At 32.1% G+C, this 8,386-nt stretch overlaps 1 long non-coding RNA gene across 1 annotated transcript; it reads right to left on the reverse strand.

Annotated features, from left to right (window-relative positions):
- Positions 1-780: 780 nt before the first annotated feature.
- LOC127719618 (uncharacterized) lies at positions 781-6,270 on the reverse strand. The gene is made up of 3 exons (XR_007990431.1): positions 6,205-6,270; positions 1,747-1,860; positions 781-892 (listed from the first exon to the last, which is right to left on the reverse strand). It is a non-coding gene; the product is annotated as an uncharacterized LOC127719618 (long non-coding RNA).
- Positions 6,271-8,386: the final 2,116 nt, after the last annotated feature.

Here is an 8,386-nt window from a genome sequence, read left to right on the forward strand (position 1 = left end):
TTATGTTAAAATCCAGCAGCTACCACCATTGCCTTCCCTTTTTGTCGAGCCTTCCATTATTGTCGAAAAAGCGAGACATAGCGATCCTACATTCCGTCGTCGGCGGCTTCCACAAATATTCACTCTGTGGTTAAAGTTTTTGAAATTTTAATAACTTTCTTAAACTATCCTGGATTTCTACCAAACAGAAGCTTGTTTATGATCATAAGAAAGTATGCAGAAGTAAATTTTGTAAAAAAGAATCCTGTTTTTCCGTATTTTACTTATAAATGGACTTAGTTTTTATACCAGAAAACAATACATTCACTCTGTGGTTAAAGTTTTTAAAATTTTAATAACTTTCTTAAACTATCCTGGATGTTTACCAAACTTGGACAGAAGCTAGTTTATGATCAAAAGCTAGTATCTAGAAGGAAATTCTGTTAAAATTGTGTACCTGTTCATCCGTTCTTTACTTATAAATGGACTTAGTTTTTCTTCCATTTAACATTACATAAAGTCTGCAGTTAAAAGATTTAAAACATTTATTTGATTAATAAACCATCCTGGATTTTTACCAAACTTGGACAGAAGCTTCTTACAATCAAAAGATAGTATCAAAAGGAATATTTTTATTAATTTCTTTCCTCATTTTTGTTGAGCCTGCGATTAACAGCAAACGTAGGCGAGACACTGGGTTCTGTGGAACCCTTACAAATTTTTTGAAATTGCCTTGGAATTCAGTATTTTTGTTATACCATTTGGAAATTAAATACTGTAACAAATATATATAATAGTTACATTTATATATACTGTAGCTATAGGATCTCCTCCATATCTAATCCTGTTGTTAATTTCATTTAAACATATAATGTATATAGCTTCCCTTCCACTTACATCTGAGGAGCTAATTCTGAAAATTAAAATTCCTGTGATTATCATATAAAATCTGAACCTGATGCACTGCTTTCCAATAAAAATAAATTGACAATACAGTTCTCCCTTGGTAAAGAGAGAGAAAACAAGTGATATTTTTATATTATAACCAATACTGCACATGGTAATTGGAACATCACTAGTTTCTGGATTGGATTGTTGCTCACTTTGTCAGGATCTTTTACAGCTGACTATATAGTATGTTTTGTTCATTGTTGAAGGTCATACAGTGACCTAAATGTTTTACATCCTCTTCGACTAATGGAAAGTTTTCTCATTAACGATCCTACCATACATTGTAAGACCTTATTTCTAAAATTCTAAAAAATTCAATCTGTGACAATAACATTTTATTAATTTAATAAGGTAATCTGATCAACATTATGAAGCATCAAAACACTCTGTCATTGACTGACAGCGATCAAAGTAATTTTAACTCCTATGACAATGTACAATGATGTATATATGTGCAATACTCAAAACTAAGTATCACAATCTAAATTCATACGTATATCCATATACATTTACAAGGTACTTAATAAATCAGTGAGACTGACACATAAAATGTAGGTAAAAAAAATATACTTTTTGTTGGATCCTGCATCATAATTATTACAAGTAAAATGAAGGCAAGTCATAATCATTGAGTACATGTACATTATATTTGAACTTAAAGTAAAGGATAATCTGATTAGTCTATAATCAGTAATAAAGCCACACAACACTGTGTGAAAACAGTGACATATAAGTCTCCCATAGATGCAAATACTATTATTTTGGGTCTTTTGTTTATATATGTTTAAGGTTACTTAGAATTAGCTGTTGACATACATGTACACATGGACTGCCATGCATGGAGTCATTGGACCCTAGGTTACTCCAGTCCATTATCAATCACTATCAATAGTCAACTCCTCTGTCCATTTGTTGTAATACAATGTACTGCTGAAAGGGAGAAAACAGTACTTTATTAATAGCATGTGGATGCAAGACTATAATAAGTATTCAAAGAGTTTTGCAAACTATTAGCTTATCTGTATTTACCTAGTGATGTGACAGTAAAATCAAGTTTAACGAAGGCCAAGATTAAAATACAATACAGTTATCTACATTCTAATGCAACATATTAAAATAAATACCATTTAACAAATATTTTGGTGTAAAATGAAATAAATAAAAAAGTCCGCGAAACTGTTGCATTGTCTTTAGCAACTAAACAATGTGACGTCATATGTATACTCATGATGTCAAACATAAATCTCTAGACGTACATTTTATTTATACCTTTCGTACACTTCAGAATGGTTTCAACGTTCACAAAAAGAACATTTTGTGCACATTTTGAGACACAAAATGTGACTTTCATGTTTAATTTGTGAGAAATTAAATACCCAAAAAAATCAGAATTCAAAATGGTGGCTTTCTTAGTTACGGACTGGTAGAACGTGGAATTTACCCCTTAAAAATATATGTCAAAGTCCAATGAAAATTATCATAACCAACAAACTGCATTAGAATTATTTTTTACTAATATTAAACTTGTATTTATATTAAATATCAAAAAGCAATGGATTGAAGTCATAGAAGTCGCTAAGAACAATGAAGAAAAAAATAATGTTAAATTTTTGTCCTTTTGAACCTTTAATTTATGTAGGGGTTCAAAATAGTGCAAGACTGAGGTCTGGGACCTGTCTTTTCTAGGAGGGGACTTTTATTTTTAAATTACAAGTCAAGAACCTACCATTCTTAACACAGATAATATGCACATAATGTTTGGAAATGTATAAATACAAAAAATATAATTGAATAATACAAAATTTTTGATGTTATGACGTCACAATTACGTCATAAAATGAACCAATTTAAATAAAACATAGAAAACTGCTAGGTTTCTGCAGTTTTCCGTCATTATTTCCTTTGAGGAAACATCGTGAGCAGACAAGAAACAACAAAATAATTTAAGAGAAGCTTTATCATAACTATTGAAATATTTTAACCAAATATAAAGTTGTTTCTAGGGTGCACACATACTTTTCCAATCGTATATATGTAGGAACCTAAAGTGCGATGGGGACGCTAAAGTACGGATGTCACGCTAAAGTGCGATGGTCCACGCTAAAGTGCGATGGTCTGCGCTAAAGTGCGATGCCTCCATACGCTAAAGTCCGATAGTCTGCGAAAGTATAGACGTAAGAAACGTAGACGGATTATGACGTTAACAGTCGTTTATACAAACCAAAAATGTACATGCTGGAAGATAAATTAAAATATTTGATTAACTACTTTTAAACCAAATGTCCATGACTTTATTTCAAACCTAACTGTGCTTTGTCCGCTGAAGCAAATTTTGTTTTTTTTCGGGTGCTGGAAAAAAACTTGACAATGTGTCCTGCAGTCGACCATTTTACTATATCTATATAGATACAAAATAGTATACGCATACAGGTACATGTTTTCATAGTTTGTACATTGTAGGAAAATATAACATGTATTTGTACTCGCTACGAAAAAGGAGGAAGCTCGGCGAACTTCGCCTTTCTCTCGGATTTACATTACAGCTTGTACAAAAAAAATGTTACTTATATTCGGCCGACAATGAATGAATTTTGTATTTGTAATTTACAATGACGACTGTAAGGGGAGGTGTTCAGATTATTGATAGACTGTGAACGGCAAGCTACACCAATTATCCAAATATTTAATACGCCCGAATTGTTAAAAAAAACATTTACAGGAAATATAGAATTTTGTGATATCTAAATGACTTTTTTGCAATTATTACCTGGTCGGTCTTCTAAATTTAGAAACAATCACGTAAGCCTACCTGTAAATTATAAAGCCTGTCACATATGTTATACCTGAGCATACTAGCTTTTGAAAAAAATACTATTTTTTAACATTCATGTACTTTAACGTTTTAAGCCCTTATTCGTCCATCGCACTTTAGCGTGATATACTATCGTACTTTAGCAAACAAACAACCATCGTACTTTAGCGTGAGACACCATCGTACTTTAGCGTAGACCATCGCACTTTAGCGTGACCATCGCACTTTAGAGTACCATTGCATTTTAGAGTCCTCCATATATACATAAGGGTTGACGTTAAACAAGGAAAATCAAGACATTTTACAAAATATACACATTTCGTCATAATTTGCTGCAATGGTAACTCGATAAATATGAAATTTGTTTTCATTTTCTGAACACCTTTTATTATAGTGTAGTTTGAACAAAGTTAAGAATATGCATGGTAACTTTTCATTTTGTCCTAATATTTGGGCCAAATTAGGGCCTGATTGTCCCTTCTCCTTTATAAAAATAGAAAGGAAGCTCATGTCAATAGATACAAACAATTCACAAAAGTTTCTTGCAATTTGGTGAACACATTTTGAGTTATTGTCCAAATACTGGAAAATCCCCCTTTTTTTAATGTTTTTTGGATATCAATTACTTTGTCAAACATACATGGAATTTTGACATGGAATTAGTTATATCTGCACACTAGAACACACATTTGTATGGTTTTTTTTCTGCATAAACATGTAATTCATAATTTATTAAAACTTCCAACATAGTCCCGTTGTGCATCTCCTTTTTATGCCCTTGTCGTAACGGAGGAGGCATTAATTGCCAGTCTTTGTAAGAATCAGGCAAATTAGAAAAAAATCAAAACATAGCCGAAAAAACCCACCGACCTAACCACCCTATTTCGAAGATACCTTCATCCTGAGTTAGAAATGGTAGGCCTTTGGTTTCTGCATGTCTGGTAATTCGAGAAATATCTAGATAAATTTTTGTTAGAATGATAGCAAATTACAGAGTTATCTCCCCTTAATTGTTAATTTCTAGTGCATTTCAACCAAATTATAGCTTGAATTACCAGAACAGGGAAAGAAAACGAATGTCATATTCATGCACCATTATACATTCTGAACTTAAATTAATGTAAAGCTGAGTGGGTTTTTGTTTGTCATGTTTTCACCACTGCCTGATTCTTAGGCAGATTGGTACTTAAGTTATACACTTGTCTGCCTTTACATCCTTGCATACTTGCATTGCGAAATAGGTTTTATACCCTTTTGACATATTCAATATTTTGACATTACACAGTCATACTTTTCTTAAGACTGCATGAAATGACAAACTGTGAAACATTGTTACACTAAATCTGTTGAAGGTGAACTGATAGATATTTTAGTTTGGGAAAACATATTTTTTGCACCTTTTTTATTATAAGTACCTATCGATGAATCCAGTCCTTTTAGGCTAATTTTGAAAGTTGGCTCTTATGTTGTTTGCTGTCTGTCATTACTGTATGTAGTTTAGATTTTTTCATCCTTGTAGGTTACTTTATGGTATTGATTTTGATAATTGTTTAAGGCTGTACATTGACCAGTAAATGTTTACATATTTGTCCTTTGGTCTTTTAATTGATAGTTGTCACATTGAGATCATATCTCATCTTTATATATTTATATGCTAGTTCATTGAAAAAGCTCCAAGGATACAACATAATTTATTTGTTATATATTTGCAAATTCATTCTGATAATGCAAAAACATAAATTGGTTGATTTTTTTTGCTTATTTTAATGCCCAGTAGCAAATATTTTATGTATTCTAAACGAGAACAACTTATCAATTCATAATATAGGCCAGTCTGACAATGCTGGTTTAATACCCTTTTTGGTCCATAATTCCTGAACGGTTTGGGCAAATACCCCCAAAATGAAACTTAACTTTCTACTTGTGGTACAATTTCATAGCAATTAAAATACTTATAAACAAGTTATTGTCCTGAATTTAGGAAAATGCTTGATTTGTGCCCTTTTTTGGCCCCTAATTCCTACACGGGTTGGACCATGACCCCCAAAAATAATCTAAACCTTCCTTTTATGGTATTGAACCTTTAAATTTAATTTCATAGACATTCATACACTTAAACTGAAGTTATTGTCCGGAAACGAAATGTCTTCGAACGAGATAGCAATATACGACCTCAAAACTTTTTTGCTTGCCTAAGCCACATTTTCATAACTGTTGTGGCTAGACAAAAAAGAACAAGCATTGTATTGATTAAGAGAGCTTTGAATGCAATTTTCTATAAAAATGTCCTGTAAAAAAATTAAATTTGTCACTTCTAACATGGATAATTTTCGAACTTGCCCACAACAAGAATCAAACTTTAAACTCTATGACCTCAAACTTTAAAAAACACTTCGAAACTACATGTACAGAGTCTGACAAGAAAAAAATATTCAAACATAGTTATCATTTTCATTACATACCTCTCATCACAAAATTATTCATTGACTACTGCTCCTCATATGCACATAAATCAATAGGACGATCTATGACTCCACTATGAATTCTGTTCTGTTGCTTAGCTTCTCCTTCTTCTCAAAGTAATTGTACTTTCATTGAAAAAACTAAAATAAATAATGTTTAATAAAATGAAGTTATAATACAATGTATCTGCCAAAATTGCCTTTAATATTTAGGTCTGGCAATATTGGCTTGGTTTGATTTTTAAAAACTAGACCATCAAACTTTCCCTGAAAAAAAATGACTATAAAAGAGTATTTAATCATTTTATTAATGTTCTAATCCATCATATAAATTCCATATGACCCTTGAATGAAGGGATGAACAAAAGTGATTATATATTACAGGATCTCTGAATCTGTCATTATTTATAATGCCAATCTTTGAGGATTAAGTTATTTTAATAATCATGATACTTTGAAATTTTAAGTTATTCAAAGTTGTTTAAAATACACCAAAAGTTGGACTATTTTATATAAGGTAGTATCTGAGAAATGGACTAAACCAGGCAAGGTTTGATGGTAAATACATTGTACATGTACCTTGTTTTTGGCTTTGAACTAGGTGTAAGTAACTGGGTGTACTCTCAGATCAGTACTTGGAGTCTTTTTTGTTGTGGGGATGTATAAATACCCACCACGTCTTGTGTGTGTTTTTGTTAGATGTCTTTCTGCTTTGTATAGATCTGATGAGTTAAGCCCTTTTCACATCAATATACCAGGTTAGGAGGTGGGTTCGGCACCACAAACTAGTACTAGTCTAGCCCCAAAAACTAGTACTAGTCTAGCCCCAAAAAATAGTACTAGTCTAGCCCCACCACATCCTGTACATTTGTATGTACCTGTCCCATGTCAGGAGCCTGTAATTCAGTGGTTCAGTTTGTCGTTTGTTGCTGTGCATCATATTTAGTTTTTTTGTATATAAATTAGTCTGTTAGTTTTCTTGTTTGAATTGCATTGTTTTACAAATTTGTCATTTTCATTTGGGGTCTTTTATAGCTGACTATATGGTATGGGGTTTGCTCATTGTTGAAGAATGTACAGTGAACTATAGTTGTTAACTTTGATGTCATTTGATCTCTGATGGAGAGTTGTCTTTTCTCATTAGTGTAAATAATATTTTTACTTTATTCCGTTACTCGGTCATTCGTGTTACCCTTGACTTGCTTCCGTTTTTGCCAATCTTCCTCAATCCTCAATCTTATGGCCTTATGGCACAACTGTTCTCAATCACCTTATCGCTATTCCCGCTTGACCCGAGAATCTGCCACGGTCCCGCTTGAACTTTTGACGTCATACAACAATCACTTTTCCATTGTGGCGTCAGATATTTTCTATTATGACGTCAAAATTTTACGGGAACTTTTGTGATGTCCAGTAATGGCGGACAAATAGCAATAAGGTGTATTGGTACATATTACGCTCTATGTGAATCTTCCTCCATGTATCTTCCTCCATGTACTTTAATTTTGTTTTTGCTGTTACGATTGAGGTTGCGGATCTTTGACTGGTTTCGGGTTTACATACATGACATGGATAAAGTCAAATGGTTTTTTGTGAAAAGTATAGCACTAGCATCTTCCTAAAAATGTGCATGATTATATCTACCTTTCATTGCGCTTTTCAAGTACAATAAGTTGGTTCGTAATAAATCCATCAAAACGATTCTGAAACACTTCGTCGCGTTGACTTCTTCTTCTTCTTGATTATAATCTAAAAATTTCAGTTCTATTTATTAATTCCGTTCTCCTCTTTTAAATCAATTATCACTGATCAATCGATTTTCCATATGCATAAATGGTTTAAAAATGTTAATACACAACTTAGCAGTTATCTATTTACAATGTATTTATCTACGTGATGGTTTGTTTTCCTACTTAAATACAATATTTACGTCTATCTTATTTGAAGCAAAATTGTTGTTATAACTTGTCGCCGTGAGTAACCTGCTGAACTTTAAACTCTACTCACTCCAATTTTGGGATTCGAAACATATTTCATATTAATTTATAGGCCTAACGATAAAGATATTTGATTTTTAAAACATTCCTATTCGTTTATTGTCGGATATTTATTTTCAGTGTCTTCAGACATTAAGAAAGCGGATATGTAGTAGAAAGGCATAAACATAATAAAATCATAAGTT

This window comes from Mytilus californianus, unplaced genomic scaffold (assembly GCF_021869535.1).
Source record: "Mytilus californianus isolate M0D057914Y unplaced genomic scaffold, xbMytCali1.0.p SCAF_11, whole genome shotgun sequence".
Lineage (NCBI taxonomy): Eukaryota > Metazoa > Mollusca > Bivalvia > Mytilida > Mytilidae > Mytilus > Mytilus californianus.